Source organism: Podarcis pityusensis (genome assembly GCF_964106645.2).
Source record: "Podarcis pityusensis genome assembly, chromosome: 4".
NCBI classification, from domain to species: domain Eukaryota; kingdom Metazoa; phylum Chordata; class Lepidosauria; order Squamata; family Lacertidae; genus Podarcis; species Podarcis pityusensis.
Window position 1 is genome coordinate 91,325,569 of NC_138027.1, and position 17,411 is coordinate 91,342,979.

The following is a 17,411-nucleotide window of genomic DNA, read 5'->3' on the forward strand; positions in this document are numbered from 1 at the left end:
TGAAAGCCTTATGAATTTTTACCTTGTCGTACCACAAGTATGCATGCCATCCAAAAGCATTATTAAACCCTTCCAGATCCAGGACGTCAGTGTTCTCTAAAAGTAACCAATCTTTCATCCAGCAGAAAGCCGCAGCTTCGTAGTATAACCTTAAGTCCGGCAGGGCAAACCCCCCTCTTTCCTTTGCATCCGTTAAAATTTTAAATTTTATTCGGGGCTTTTTGCCCTGCCAGACAAATTTAGAAATATCTCTCTGCCACTTTGTAAAACATTCCACTCTGTCCACAATCTGTAGGGTCTGAAACAAAAACAACATTCTTGGCAATACATTCATCTTTATCACAGCAATTCGACCCAACAAGGAAAGTTTTAATCTTGACCAACTTTCTAAGTCCTTTTTAATTTCTGTCCAACACTTTTCATAGTTGTCCTTAAATAAATTCAAATTTTTAGCAGTCATATTAACCCCTAGGTATTTTACCTTCTTAACAACTGTTAAATCTGTCTCTTTCTGAAATCTTTCTACTTCCTCAGTTGTCAAATTTTTTTCCAAAACCTTTGTCTTTTGCTTGTTTAATTTAAATCCTGCCATCCGACCAAACTCATGAATCAATTCTAAAGCTCTTTTCGTACTAGATTCTGGCTTCTGCAATGTCAAAACCAAGTCATCTGCAAAAGCTTTCAATTTGTACTGTTTATCTCCGACCTGAATCCCTTCAACCAACCGGTCCCCTCTGATCATGTTTAGGAGCACCTCCAGGACCGAAATAAATAACAAAGGGGATATGGGGCAACCTTGTCGTGTTCCTTTCTCTATCTTGAACTCTTCTGTCACCACATTGTTAACTATCAATTTAGCTTTTTGCTCTGAATATATTGCCTCTATACCATTTTCAAACCCCCGTCCCACTCCCATCCCTTCAAGATTTTTCTTCATAAACTTCCAAGAAATATTATCAAAGGCCTTCTCCGCATCTATAAAGATCAACACAGCTTTTGTATTAACATTTGTTTGTAAAAGTTCCAAAATATCAATAATATTCCTAGTGTTATCAAACAAATGTCTACCTGGGAGAAAACCAGCCTGGTCCTTGTGAATTACTTCCTTCAAAACTTTTTTAAATCTACCTGCCAAAATATCAGCAAAAATTTTGTAATCCACATTCAGGAGAGAGATGGGACGGTAGTTCTTAAGTTGTGTCTTTTCAGTTTCTGATTTAGGTATCAATGTGATGAAAGCTTCTTTCCACGATTCCGGTGCCCTCTTCCCCTCCATAATCTCATTGCAAACCTCCATTAACGGCTGCATCAAATAATCTTTCAGTATCTTATAATATTTGGAGGTAAGCCCATCTGGCCCTGGAGATTTGCCCAATTGCATATTCTGAATGGCACCTTCAATCTCTTGTTGTGTTATTTTGTGGTTCAAGATTGTCCTGTTCTCTTGAGACAATTTTGGTAGTCCATTCCTTCCCAAAAATTGGTCTATCTCTGTCTCATCTTGTGGCCCTTGCGTGTAAAGTTGCTTAAAGTATCTCTGGAAACACTTTCTGATCTCCACAGGATTCTGGATATTTCTCCCTTCCATCTCTAGATTAGTCACTGTGTTTAGTTTTTGTCTCTTTTTCAACTGCCATGCTAGCAGTTTCCCACATTTATTTGCCGATTCAAATGATCTTTGTTTCATTAACTTGATTTTCCACTCCACTTCCTGATTTAACAATTTGGAGTATTGTGCTTGAAAAAGCTTAATTTCTCTCAGAATTTCCTGTGACTTCGGTTTCGATCTTAACTTTTTCTCACAATCCTTAATTTTCTCCAAGATCTTATCCTTTTTCTCGTTCTGTGCTCTTTTCTTAATAGTATTCTGTTGTATCAGAAACCCCCTCATAACAGCTTTACTTGCGTCCCAGATTACTCTTTTTTCCACAGTAGTGTTCAAGTTTACTTCAAAATAGTCCTTTAAGGTTTTCTGGGCCTGTGTTCAATGACTCTTGTTTCCAACCGAGTATGCATAGGGTTGGCCACTAAATTCAATGGAGGAGGAGGAGGAGGAGGAGGAGGAGGAGGAGGAGGAGGAGGAGAAGAAGAAGAAGAAGAAGAAGAAGAAGAAGAAGAAGAAGAAGAAGAAGAAAAAGCCAATTTAAGATCAGAGTTAGGCTTTCCAGTATTGTATCACAATCCACAAAGCCAGGAAACTGGAAGATCAGACTGATGTCTTAATAGACATGCTTTGTGATCAGTGCTGATAATGTGCAATGTTGATGTCACAAATTGTGTCTGTCAACATTTCATAAGGCAATGCAAGAAGCCCAGGAAACATGGGACATATGTGCTGGTCCCAGGCAGAGGAAGTGGGTCTGAAAGATGGAGGGAAAGTGTGGGTGAATGTAAGCTAAGTTGTAAACCTTTCATATTTGAAGCCCAAATCCACATGGGGAGGATGGAGGGCTTGGGACCAACAAATATGCCACACATTATCCTGGGCTTGTATTGCCTTATGAAGCATGTGGGCATTACAGTATTGCTATAGGAATTATCTGGTGATTTGATCCACACCCATTTCTTCCTCCCTTCCTTTCTTTTTGAGTTTCTCTTTTTTTTATTTCTACTTTTCAAGTTTATACATTTCACTAATTTTATACATTTCACTAAGTTTACAATCATTTTGACATTTCAAAACTTGTCTTCCTTCCCCCTCTTTCTGTGGTTCCTTAAATGATGGGGGTGGAGACGCTCCTTCAGGTATACTAGGCTGAGGCCATTTAATTGCTGTAATTGTGACAATTTTTACAGCATATACAGTGGTACCTTGGGTTACATACGCTTCAGGTTAGACTCCGCTAACCCAGAAATAGTACCTTGGGTTAATTACTTTGCTTCAGGATGAGAACAGAAATTGTGCTCTGGCAGTGCGGCAGCAGCAAGAGGCCCCATTAGCTAAAGTGGTGCTTCAGGTTAAGAACGGACCTTCGGAACGAATTAAGTACTTAACCCAAGGTACCACTGTGTTTGAAATTTGGCACATTCATAGCTCTCCCTCACTTAGGGTTGCCACATTTCAAAAAGTGAAAATCCGGACACAAACTTTGTTGAGTTTTTTTGTCCAGGTATACATCATGCATTCCATGTGTGTGTGTTTTTTCTCAGCAGGTGCCATTTTGTATAAAGCTACAGAAGTGTGAAACTTAGAACAGCCGAAGCATGCAGCTGCTGCTATTCTTGCATTCCATAATAGATTTCACAAATGTTGGCTCTGAATCTAGTCATCTGCAAATATGGCATGGGCGTGTGACTCATTGTACAAGAATGTGAATAGGAGGTGCCCACTGGAATTTTCCTCAGGATCAATCTCTACTTGGATGCACATTTGGCAGTGTATCTCAAAGCCCATTTGCTGAATATCTATACTTCTCAATCCAGGAATGATATGCTCCTAAAAGCCTGCTTTTAACCTGTAAATCTCCTTAGCTGGATTGGGGCAATTATTTTATACATCTCTTTTGGGGGCTTTAAAAAAAATGAGCATGGGTTTTTCTTGCCATATTTGCCTGTTACAACGGCCATTCGTTTCTTGAAGTGTTCCTGCTGGTATAAGACCCAGGAATTCTGGCAAGAAAAACAATGCTGAAATAAGATTTTGGCATATAATCTAATTTTTAAATGTTGGGGTTTTGAAGAAGTCCCTCCAGCTGCTGTGTGTGATGAAAGATTCTATTAAGAGGAGTTGCAGGGGAGAAAAACAGAGGGGAAGGAGGAGGCAAGACTACAGAAACTTTTATGAATTAGTAGATGTGCCTTATCAACTCAGAACAGAAGGAATATTTGGAAGCAGTGACTTCAGTTCGGAGTTGCTGTGAACCCCTTTTTGGAACAGCCTAGGCTTTCCCTCCCCTTATGTACTCAGTGCAGTAATTTTTGCAATGCACTTTTATTTTTAGTTCCTTTTGATAATGTGACACATTAAATCAATAGGTAATTTGAAGAAGATGGAATCTAATTTTATTTTCCCATCTCCCAGCTTCTGAGTTAAAAAACCAGAACTAATGGGGCTTTTTTTTTTTTTAAAAGGAAGTTAAAGTCCTGAGTATAACATTTTTGTGTGCCTGTGACTATAAATTTGCCAATGCATTTGCAATGAGACGTGGAAACAAAATGCCCTTGGTTTTATTTTAGGAACCACTCGTCTCTGGTCTGAGCTGTCTCTCAATGATATACTTTTAGTTTTAATTATATTGGCTGCCAAGAACGCAGTCAAATAATTTTCCCCACAATAAAACACACGTTAAAATTTACTAGCATGATTAAATTAAGTATAAGCTGATTAATTTAATAATACTCTATTTCTGCAGTGTCTTTTCTGAGTTTTCAGAAAGCATCTGAAAAGGAAATCCCAGGGATTCTCTGCCTCCTTAGGCCCTTGTTGGAAGATAATGTGGCTCAGGTTCAGAGTCGGTTGTATACGAATGTCAGAACCACCATACGTTTGGCATACGTGCTAGCATCTTGGCTTCTGGTTATGGCACCCACCTACCCATTCTGTGTTTCACTGTAGGTTTATCCAGTTGCTGAAGGGCCAGATAGCAGGGGAAGGAGCTGATTTGATGCATGTCTGGTTCACATACCAAAAGCCTTGGGGCTTGGGGAAGGTTTCTCAGGTGGGGCCTCCTACAACACCAGAAGGTACAACTGGTTGAGACTAGAGTGGCCATGTTTCCTTTCAGTTCTGTTTGAATGAGTCCTTTACCTGAAGGGCTGTCTGGTCCACATCTGTATGTTTTAAACAAAGAAACTTAGAAAGTGAGACAAAGTTGTTCATCAGTAGCAGAGCAGCCACACAAGTCCCCTAATCACAATCTTCCTCAAAATAATGTGATGTAATGTATTACTATTTCAACTGTAGCCATTCTTGCTGAATGTCCTGATCCTGGCCAACCTGATAACCAGTCACTGTGCCAAGTCCAAGTTCAAAATTCAAGGGTCAATCAGCACCAGCAAAGTCCAAAATTCAAACTCCAGAGGCCAAAGGTCAGGAAATGAGGTTCAGGGTCAATCCAAGTCTGAAGTCAGGATGCAGTCCAGCTTTAAGCCCAAAGTACAGTCGCATGGAGGTCCTTGACTATCCACGTCAAGGTCCTTCGACATGGGCTAGTGAACAAACACAGCACCTCAGCTCTGCTGTCCTCTTATGCTATGCCTCCTGGGATTGATGATGCATGTGACCCACACCTGCTCCCAGCCCATTCCAGCTGGGGAACCATATACCTCCTCTCAGAACTAGTGAGCCCGACATGGCCAGCTAGTGAGCTGGGCTGTGGGCCCTTGCATGCCTTCTGGAATGTTCAAATGTTGTTGAGGGCCACCAAAAATATCTTGAGAGCCACATGCAGCTCTTGGGCCATATGCTGAGCTACCATGACCTAGCAGATGCTTGGCCACCCCAGTTCTGCCTCCTCTCCACTTTCAAAATGCCCTGTTTCAGCACTTTACACCGGATGCCAAGCGTTAACATAGTGCTGGTAGCAACTTCTTCCTGTCCACATTTTCAGTGCATGAAGTGAGAACCTCCATAGAAGTGGAATCTTCCCCTGCAGAACTGGGGGGAGGGACACATCTGCCTTATCCAAGCCCCCTCCAGTATGTTGAATTGGGAGATTGGATTGCTCTTCCCATTAAGTAGGGGTGGGTTCTAGGTGACTCCTGTTTGTGATAGTTCCCACACAGCTTGCATTATTTCTGCAGATCTCCTGTGCTTTCCTTACCAAATTTATGCCCTAAGTCATTGTGGGAGGAGCAGCTTTAATTACAGCAAAATAGCTAATGTTTGAAATACAAAATACAATACAATATAACATATTGTATTATCAAAAGATTCAGCATTCTGAAGTGTGGAATCCTAATGACTTCTAGCTTCCCATAAAAAAAACAAAAACTCAGAAATTCGGCAGAATTGATTTTGTATTCAGGAAATGTTATCTGCCTAGAAAAAAATAAAGACGGCAATGTTTACCTTTCTTACAAAATAACATTTTGCGACTGTTCTACTTCCACATCTTTCTGGTCTATTGTTTAAAGTCTATATTTGCTATTCACAAGTTTTGCATTGTGTGGTGAAAGCATTCCTCAAGTAGTCACTCACACAAAACGTTCTCTTCTTTTGTGTGCCCCCCCTTCACTTACATCTGGGTAAGTGACGCTCCCTTCAGACATTCCCTTAAGAAACAGATTGTGAGGATTTATGGGAAGTTTATATGGCTGTCGTTCTGTTTCATAACAACTGAACGAAATGAAAAAAGCAATCACCCATAATAAACTACTATCTTATGGCAGTAAATAGAACTGCATAACATATTACCCTAGAGCTATGTGAACTTTGAAATACATATGCTTGCGTTTAGCTTTATAAGACTTCTGCAATGCGCTGTAAGTTTTCCAAAGTTAAAGCTCTCTACTGTTGCTGCTAGAGAAACAAATATAGTGAAACTTTAAATGTATCTCAGTATCTTGCAAAAATATAGAATGTAGAAATTGGTCCAAGTTTTCACATGTCCCTGAATAATCTTCCATTTAATTGAGAGAAATTACTTGCCTACATTTTAGCAGAGTTTATACACTCATATACCATAATTAATTTCCAAGCAAAAATGACCCCAAGTATTATGCAGTTAGCATTCCTGCTGTTTAGTCACATGAAAAAGATCAGAGCTTAAAATAAAAAAAAATTAAATTCCCTGAGGATTGGGTGGGGTGAGATTCCCTTTCGGCCACATATGCATTAATTGCTGTTTATGCTCATTTCAAAAACATTTCTCAAGCAGCAAAGTGTCAAGAGCAATTCTCCCCACCACATGAAGAAATGAAGCTGCTTTGTATACTCAGCACATTGGTTATCTGTTCCGGTGCCATTTTATTTATCCAGAAGTGCCTATCCAGAATCTTTCCCAGTCAGTAAGCAGAGAAAATAATAAATAGACAGCTTTCACAATGGAGGCATGCAAGAAGTGAGGTTCCTGAGGCAGAGGTGGCTCACCATTTGGGGTGGAGCCACTGTGTTAGTTTCTCAGGAAGTGGGCTGCTACTGTTTATCAAGTGTCAGGGGCTGGACTGAGGAGGAATGGACAGTATAGAGTAAGAACAATGGTTTGCAGAAGGTCATAGTTCAGAGGGTAGAAGCTGGAAAATATTGGGAGAGCAGCAGGAAGAAGAAGCACCAGGGGAGAGACAGCTAACAGACTCATTGTCCCTTGAAAGCATTCCTGACCCCTCTTCCAGAACCAGGCATGCCTTGAGAGTAGTAGAACAGAAAGCTCAGAGGCAGAAAGCACAGATCAGCCGGCGCAGGGGTAACATGGAGGAATTGAGGGGGTAGGACTTTACTTGGAGCAATGCCATTATCTAAGAAAGACCACCTTCCTTCGTCTCTCTCTGTGAATATTGAATAAACTACTTCTTGGCATCCCACTGTGGGAGGGATAGGATTTCCTGAAGCCTTGACATCAAGGTGGACAGGGGAGAGGGACAAGGCATTGGAGAGGTCAGCATGGTGAAACCAACAGAGCCAACCCTGTGTTGCTGCCAGTGCATCTGCATTGCGCCAACTTCCCCGACACCTTGCCACCCGCCCTTCCAGTACGCCACAGTGACTCAGCTACTGGGAAGCTAGCTGTGATGGCCTGGGAATCCGATTCAGAGGCTGAACCTGAAGAATCCCAGCCTGCACAGGAGTCCCCGCCTCCAGGGCCGGCTGAGTCAGGGCTGGGGCATGAGCCTGAAGGGTCCTCACCTGTGCTGGATTCTCAGGAGCAGACACCAGCTGAATCTGCTCTGGCTCCGGAGGTGATTGAGGACCCATTGCCTGCAAGTACTCCTCTCCCAGCTCTGTCAGGAGGTGAGGTTGCATCTGGGTCATGAGCTACAGAGGCTCAGGGCAAAGAGGCAGAGGGAACTAAGTTCTCGCAGGAGGAGTACTCGCCTCCAGGCCAGGAGAGGCGAGTCACCTGTGGACTGGGACCACCCTATGCCTCGGGGCAGATAAAAGTCAGCCAGCCCAGTCCCAGGTTGCTGGAGCAACATTGTTGGTAACCTGTTCCTGCCGTCACCCTGTCTTGCTCTTCTTCCAGAGTTCCTGACCACAGCCGACTCCTTGCCTTGGACCCTGCTTCAGCCTTGACAGACAGCCTCCATACCACACCCTTGACCTCGGACTGGACTCGGACCACGGCGCACAGTAGCCCCCCGGGACCAGCACACTAGCAAAGCAGCTGCACTCCACTCACCTTCTGCCTCCAGGATCCCTGTTGGGAAATGTTTGTGTGTTTGTGTGTGTTTAATTTGTTCATAAATGAGCTGGAGTAGTAAGATGGACAAGTTTGCTGTGGATGCCAAATTATTCAGAGTGATAAAAAGGTAAAGGACCCCTGACAGTTAAGTCCAGTCGCAGATGACTCTGGGGTTGTGGTGTCATCTTGCTTTACAGGCCGAGGGAGCCGGCCTTTGTCCACAGACAGCTTTTCCAGGTCATGTGGCCAGCATCACTAAGCCACTTCTGGCGCAATGGAACATGAAAACCAGAGCAGCGCACGGAAACACCGTTTACCTTCCTGACGGAGTGGTACCTATTTATCAACTTGCACTTTTTGGCATGCTTTCGAAGTGCTAGGTTGGCAGGAGCTGGGACAGAGCAACGGAAGCTCACCCTGTTGTGGAGATTCGAACTGCCAACCTTCTGATCTGCAAGCTCAAGAGGCTCAGTGGTTTAGACCACAGCACCACCCACGTCCCTACATTCAGAGTGATAAGAGCAAGCAAAGAAAGAAAGAAGGAAAAGATTGTGAAGCATTCTAAAGGAAGCTTTGCCCTGATGGTGTCAGCGACTGGGCAGAGGAGGAATGGTGGAGACCACCTCACCAGCCTGACCTTTCCAGAGAAGAAGAAGTTCAGAATTACAACAGGTGTTTGAGGGAGATCACAGCTCAGAGGCAGATGAGGGGGAAAGCAGGAAAATAATGGGAGAGGAGGAAGAAAAAGAAGCATCAGGGGAGAGACAGCCAATGGACACAGTGCCTTTAGAAAGCATTCCAGACTCCTCCTCTCCCGGAACCCGACGAGCCTTGAAAGTAGCAGAGCAAAGAGCTCAAAGGCAGAGGGCACTTTTCAGCACCTGTAGCAATGATGCATGAAAAAGTGGGAGAGATGGAGAGGGTGGAAACTCACTCGGGACAACGCCATTATTCTGGTCTATTGTTTAAAGTCTGCATTCCCAAGCCTCTCTCTGTGAATGTTGAATAAAAAGCAGACGGTAAGGACTTTTCCTTGTCTTATCGGTTCCTGGCAACCTGCCGTGGGGGTTGGTTCCTCTGCCGTCTCACAGGCAGGGACAATTTGGGGTCTTGAGGCAGTGGTGAAATGATCAGAGAAGATGCAGCGTTGGGTAAAAATCAAGCCAAATCTTTTTGAAATCAATAGAAAGCAGGGTTGGCATAGCAGTAGGACAAAGGTTCCATTGCAAATTCCAACAGTCCTTGCTTATGGTATGCTCTTCTTGTGAGGGTTGGAAAATGCCCCAACCCCATGGGGATTACCCTGTCTTGAGCTCTGGTGTGGTTCAAGCTAGGCACACAGGGTGCCATTGGGTGTCTGTGGTGAAGGATATCAACCATGCAGAAGTCTTAATCCACATTTAGGGCATGCCATGGCCAATCTCTCTCCCTGCCAGGCTTCCCATGGGGGCCTCCTTTGCTATGTTGATCCGGCCCAATGCCATTTCCACAAGTATGCATAAGTGGGAAGCTTGCTAGGGGCAAACGGCCCCGAACACACGTGAGCTAACCTTTGAAACTCACACATCCAATTCTGGCAGTGAAATTTTCCAACCTAATAATATTTACAAAAATGCACATTTTAGGGGAAAGTATGCATGAAATGAAGGTACTGGTGAAAAGAGAATACAAAAATGCATTCTCTTATTATATAGTATATATTATATTAAGAACAGAAAAATGAGAAACAGAGAGAACTAATATTGAAAGAAGCTTCCATCTCTATCTGTGCAGGAAATCCTACATTCTCTTCAATGGCTGAACATTTTGGTTGCAGCTCTTCTTAGAAAACCGGACACAAATTTGTAACATCTCAGTTGAACTCATTTACAGCCATTTCATCCCCAAATTTTCTTTTTCAGGAACAAGGAAGAGAAGACTATTGACTGTTTTAGATGAGATAAATAAGTCCTATTAGCTTATTCCTATTAGCCTTTTCATGGGCTGTAAATCTCAGATAGATACATATATAAAATTGCTACTTTTAACAAAAGTTTGCTTGAAGATCTTTTTATTTGTTTAAAGCTACTTTTCGGGATTTGTAAAAGCTTGCCGAGGTACTAGTATTCTCTGCTGGTTTCATATATCTATTCAAATTCCAAGACTGCAAGGCCTTCTTATTTTAATTCTATGCTATTTTGTTCACTCTGCCTGAGGCGCTCCGGCTCCCCCTTGGTATATTTATGTGCAAGGCTAATTTTTTACCCTTTTAATTTACCCTATTGCTGACTTTCAATTGTCCTTTTAAGGTCGATCTTTCCATAATGATTTTATTGCAAGAAAATGCCCTGGGATACGCTAAGCGCTTATATTGCACTGTGTACTGCAATGTTTTGATGCAGGAGACCGGGGTGCTGGGGGGGAGAGAAGCTAATGTTAAATTGTGTGGTATTTATCTTCATTCTGGACACTGATTCGGATGCTGTTTAAGTGCCTCAGGGGGCTTTCTCCTGTCTGTTAGCTTCTGTTGCGAGACTTGGTGTGCACTGAAATAGTCAAAGGGAAGTGCTTTAACCTAAGCTACTCAGTCTCCTTTTACCTTGCCTTTTGAGGTTGGCTGGTGGCTGAATACCCGTTCTAAGAAAAAATATTTCCCGTTGCTGAGGTTTCTGCTTTGTCCTGCAAAAAAATGTTCCTGTCTCAATTTAAGTGAAGTGTGTTTGATTTTATTTTTTATTTTTTAAGAACATGAAAAATGAAACAAGCAGAATTGCTACTGGACTCAACTCAAAGTTCTGGTTTTAAATAACTTTCAAAGGTTAGTTCAAAGTGGGGAACTTTTTCCAGTCAGAGGCCCACATTCTAATTTGGGTCATAATTTCAGTGCTTCATGCCAGGAGAGGTCAGGACCAAAGACAGTGATGGGCAAGGCCATTCACACCGATCCATTCAACCATCCCATTCACGCTCAGCACATTTTTTCGTGTACACACCCATCCATCCCCATCAGCCACTCTCCTCTTTCACTTTCCCCCAGCTGCTCTCATTTCTGAGCATTTTCTTACTTGCTGATCACTTTCTTTGCTCCCCAATATGAGTGGCGGTCCTTCGGGTATTGCAGTCCTGAGCGGTCAAAACCAGCACTTTGAATTGGGCCTGGAAACTACTTGGTAGCCAGTACAGTCAGACTAGGATCGGTGTAACATGCTCAAACCGTCTTGCCCTGGTGAGCAACCTGGCCACTGAATTTTGCACTAGCTGAAATTTCTGAACTGTCTTCAGAGGCAGCTTGTATCCTAAGCAACCCATCGCAGTAATCTAAACTTGAGGTTACCAAAGCATAGATGACAGAAGTTGGGCTATGCCTGTCCAGATAAGGGCACAGCTGGGCCAGCAGCTGAAGCTGATGGAAGGCACTCCAGTGACAGCAAAGGATCCAGGAGTATCCCCAAGCTACGAACCTGCTCCGTCAGAAGAAGTGGAACCCCACCAAGAGCAGGCAACCTCCCAGCTATCTGGTCTAGGGAACCACCCACCAACAATGCCTCAATCTAATGTGGATTGCGTTTCAGTTTGTTGGCTCTCCTCCAGTCCATTATCAAGGCAAGACGCCAATCCAGCTTTTCTACTGCCTCACCTAAAGGAGAAGGAGACCTGAGTGTCATCAGAATATGCTGATTTCCCCTGCTTAAATCAGCCAGGCTTGCAAGTGCTTAACTTTGGCTAAATCACATCCTCACACAGAGTACTGAAGAAAATTCACAGGAAGTTGTCAGAACCCTCTGGAAGGGGGGAAAAAGTTTAACCTACAGGGTTAGAGGAAAGTTGAGAAGCTTTATACGAACCAAGACAAATCTGTCATGCATAGAAAGGTTGAAGCAACTGTATTCTCTTTATCTGATATCATCATTATATTTCACTGCATCTTCATTCCACCCCCCCCCCCCAAAGTTCCTCTAGAGACACAATTATGTAGGGAAGAGTGACATACAGATCAAAAAGCAATGCTTAAAGTACCTCATCTGCCACAAGGTATGGGTCACACACATGCACTTCTGAGAAATAGTTAAAAGTATTCTGCATTGCCTTGTAACACTCTGCCTGCGGGAAGCTAATTAGAAGAGTTACCTTAGAGCTGGACTTTCTTTAAATGCCTCATCAGCAGAATTGCAAGGCTTGTTCCATCACAGTGGAGATAATATATGCAGGTGTTGCTCTTCCTGCACCATAATGTCATGGTTGAATTTCATGGCTGATTCTTATTTCTAAATGTTATGGTTAAAATATTGATTTTATACTAGGAGTGGGACTTCTTTGACCTTCATGCCAAACAGTGCATACTTTCAGTGTTGACGTTATTTCAGGACCATGATCTTAGTCCACCAATATGATGTTCCACAAATGCTAAAAGTACCTCCAGGTCTTCCCCTACCTGATTGGAAAGTGGACAAAAAACTACTTATGAAAGTCTTCCTTATTAATTTGTCCTGATAACCTGGAAATACTATCATTGCTGGGTTGGGGGAAAGAATCCTCTTTTATTGTTGCATCTAAGCAGTTTTCCGATTGTAATACAAAATAGTTGTATTGAAGAAATAAGTAATGTATGTGTAGCTTGGGGTAAGGTGTGAAAGTGGCTGATATGAGTCTCAGGTGACAAAGCAGGTTTAGTCTCAGACCTTCTCTCTCCCCCTTGCATTTCCACATTCTACTTCTGGCTTCCCCCACACTGCAGAAGCTATGATGAAATGCATGTGCAAATTTTAGTGCTGTTTTTGCACATACATGCAAGCAAGCATGTATACTTGAACGCACAAACATGTATTTGAATGCACAAACTGTGTCAATATGTCTTTCCATATGCGATTATCATTTTATAACCATATTTATATAATTATATTCAGCTAGGTGATTTTTTAAAGACATTTGAAGGCAGCCTTGTTCAGGGAAGTTTTCACTGTGCAATGTTGTGTTGTGTTTTTACTGTTTTTTGTTGGGAGCTGCCCAGAGTGGCTGTGGCAACCCAGTCAGATGGGCAGCATACAAATAAATTATTATTATTATTATTAATAATAATAATAATAATAAAATTAAAATTTGGAGTTGGCAGTAGGAATAAAAGGAAATGGTAGACATCACCAAAAATGCCCTTGAAAACCTCTTGGCAATATCCTCATATAGGAGTGTGTTGAAATAAGTTGATAGAGAGAATCTTTGCCAATGAAGAAATGGTCATTCCCTTTAAATTTAATAAATTATTTTTTTTCTCTATTGGCAGGAGTAGGAAGCAAAGGACAAGTGTTCTGGGACAATAGCAAGGCAGTTTCTTTGCTTCAGATTTATTAATTGTCCAAAGACCTTCAGATTCCTCACACATATATTTGATTCCACACAATGAAGCAGAGAACTCCAAAATCAAGAAATTTCACAAACAATGCATATTCGTTATTTAAAAAGAAAATAGAGATAGAACAAAAATTAAACAAGCAGCATCCCTTAACAATTTGGTAGTTGTCTGCAAACCTTTATAGTTTGGAATGCAAACTTTGCAACCAATTTGCGTCCATATATAGTTTGGAATACAAACTTTGCAACGGACTGGGTACTACTCTAGAGACTTTCCTGCAAATGGACAAATAAGACTGCTTTTTAGCTGCTACACAGACACACAAGATTCACATATAGAATGCCATTAAATCTTCATTCCAAAATATCTGAAGGGAGAACAATGGATCAAATTAGTATAAACACGTTCCTATATTTTGGGATAAATAACAATGGCAAGTAATGGACGCAGCCACCATTAGAAATCAACCATGGTGACACATCTCCTAAATATGAATCTCCTTTCCTTTTACAATATCAATTACCGAAAGCTGACATCTACTTTAAAACACAGCACACACAGAGCCATCCTAATCTCCAGTTGGTGGGGGGTTAGGATCCTGTGGAGCAGTCCTTCCACCAGACTCAACTAAAAGAGGGGGAGAATGACTCTGCTGATACTCAGGACCCCACTGTGACTGTTGAAAGTATGGAGCAGATACAGCCACTGATGGTGTTTTCATCAGCAGTAACCATAGTATGGCTTCAAACTGGGACATTACATGGGCAGGACCAGTGCTGGAACTGCTGGGTCCAAAGCTGGCCTGTTTCCTGGAGACTTCAGCGTTCTGAAGCAACAGGACTATGGACATTTCTTCGGCCCTGGGTAGCACAGTTCTCACAGGTAACAATCTTTCAGTCATCGCTCAAAAGGATCTGGCCTTCATGGAAAGAATAAATGATGAACAGCATTGCTTTGCCCCAACTCTGTTGCTCCAATAACTGTTAACAGTGAATGATGTTTTAAAACACTCAGTGGGCTGCTTCAATTCAGTAACTAACTTTAAGTGAATGTTTAAGTGCATTGTCGAAAAAGGACACCAGTCCCCATCTCCTCTTAAGGATGGGCTAATCTGTCAATTTTAGTTTCTCATAGTTTCCAGTTTGGTCCAACCTTTTTCTTTCGGAAAGCCTGCTCAGGAAATTGCACTTAATTTTTTGTAGGCATTTCTCCTAAAATGCACATTTCTTTATACAGTTTTGCTGAGTATATGCACAGGCAATCCCCCCCCCCCTAGAATGCACTTCTGTATGCATATTAGTGCAAATAAGTATAATAGTGAAAATGCTTAATTTAGTGAAGATAGGTTTATTAGTGAAAATAAATCTCTATGCATTTTTTTCTTTTTTAAAAAACAACAACCCTAATATGCACACTTTGGTTGGGGGACTGCACTGCAAAATTCAAAGAGGTGAATTTCAAAGAAGAGCTGTGTTTCAATTCATTACTGGTTCAGATTATAAGGCCACATTGAAATATAAACCAAACAAATGACTGCCCCATCTCTGATTGCCTCATCATGACAAGTGCCCAGCATAGAGAATTGTGGATACATCAGCACAAGAGGCATCTGAAGATTGAAAGGCAGATCAGCGGAGTGTCTGATTAACCTCCATTTGCTGTGCCATGTCCTTTAAGGGCAGCTTGGCCTGCCGAAAGTGTTATGTAACAATTTTCATAGAAGGGAGAACTATGGTAATTACACTATGACAATGCAAGGGCTGGTTCAAAAATTGATTCTCCTACCAGCTGAACTCAGAGCCTTTATGCTTACTCCCCATTTCCTTCTCCGTAATTTTTTCCATGGGCAGCTGGCTTCCCACCGCACTTAGTAGAAGGAGGAGAAGCACGATGGCAGGGAGATCAGCAAAAGTGCAGTGGCAGAGTCATTTCTGTGCTCCTACCACCGCTCCTGCGCCACGTGGACATTCCTGCCACATTGCCCTCCCTGTAAGCACAGCAACCCCACTGATGAGAAGCAAGACGCTCTTCCTTGGATTGTCCTGTTTACCATCACCTGACACTGCCTTCCATAAGGCATGGCCTTGAGAAACTAACTAACCAACTGAAGAACATACCACCGCCACCATAGCAACAACAGCTTTTGATGAAGCATGCGGTTGTCAAAAGCTATCCAAACCACAAAACCACAGTATAAACCACTTCACGAGGTCAAGGAGACCATGTTTGAGTTTGTCTACTATTATGGAATTCCACTGGCAATTGTATGACAAGTGTGAATGTTTTCCAATAATAAGGACTGCCGCTGACAACTGAAATGACAGAAATGTGAGGGTCCCAAGGAACAAGAATGTAAGATAGCATTAGAATTCTGCCCAGATGGTAAAGGCGTTGCACCTAGTCTTGTAAAAGGCATTTTGTGCTTTGAATACAGAATTGTTCAAAGCCTTCATCTTAAGTATTGTCAAAATATCTTGAAAGAACGCAGCCAGTCATTCCCCTCCCTCTGCCTCCCAGAGATTCAGCTAGTTACTCTATGCTTACTTGTCTCTGCTTACAGATTTCTGATGTTCAAAGATGAAAAGGCAAGCCTATTATTCCATTACAACTTAAGAATTGTACTCATTATGTGCCTCCTAATTAATTACTAAAGACTTCAATAAAATTAAGAACTCCTCACCTCTTTCCCCCTTCCAAACAGTACTTTGTTACATCCCATTCATCTAAAGCTACAGGATATGGTAACATCTCTTGTCAAGAGTGTTTTCATGTTTAAAGTAAATTAATCTGTCATTAGCCATTCTTGCATGAAAGTATTGATAGCTGTGTTGGTCCCAGAGAAGAAGAAGCAGAGATCAAGTAAGATCCTTTATTGAACAAACTATTTAAAATACTGGGAGAAAGCTTTCAAAATTCATACATAATTCATTGGGCTTTGGGCTGTTTTTAATTATGTTACTCAGTTGTTGCTTCCTTCTGGCTGCATCTAAGGCCACTCCAGTAGATCCAGATAATTCTGATCATGTGGACAAAATGGATGACACAGATTCACAGAATTGTAGAGTTGGAAGGCACCCTAAGGGACATCTAGTATGACCCCCTGAAATGCAGGAAACACTCTTTTTCTGAGTGCAAAATATAAAGCATTCCCATTGACCCACATCTCTTAGGGTCAATGTTGTCAAGTGAGTGGAAGCTGATGAACACCAATAATAATAATAATAATTATTATTATTTTGGGGTGGACATACTGCTCTGTTCCAATTGGTGCATGTCCTATAGCTTCTGGCTGAAATGCTGGAACTTTTTATGCAATAAATGTTCTGGGTTTTGTTGTTGTCCCTTTTCTGTTGCGGGGTAGTACAAGAATGCCCCTGAAGATGGCAATAACAGGGGAAGCATCACAGAACAACTTATAAGGCTGAATGATCTGAGGACAGTCTAGGATAAATCTACCATCAATGCATATTATTGCATCATGTTGCAGAATAACACCCATATTATTATTATTATTATTAAAAAAACCAACACCAATCTGGAGGGGCTCTGAATCAACTTTTCAAAAGCGGGATTATAATGAAACTTCAGGAAAGTTTTTAACCAAAGTTATAATTGAGCTCTCCTAAATTATTTCTTTATACTTCCACCTAATGTCTAAGCTGCTGAAGTTAAAATGCTTTATCTCCTCATTGCTGCAAACGGCTTCACTAATATGAAAACCATGCAGACTAATTACTGGTATAAGTTTTATGTTTAATTAGGATTTGAACCAAAATCCATTAAAATCACTGGCTCTAATGGTGTTT

The 17,411-nt window shown here is 41.8% G+C and overlaps 1 long non-coding RNA gene across 2 annotated transcripts in view; it reads left to right on the plus strand.

Moving 5' to 3' along the window:
• LOC308475886 overlaps positions 1-13,743 on the plus strand; it is a 43,377-nt gene extending 29,634 nt beyond the window's left edge. For both annotated transcript variants that reach the window (XR_013985479.1, XR_013985480.1), the window contains one exon: positions 13,537-13,743. This is a non-coding gene — a long non-coding RNA (uncharacterized lncRNA). The remainder of the gene's footprint in view (positions 1-13,536) is intronic.
• Positions 13,744-17,411: the final 3,668 nt, after the last annotated feature.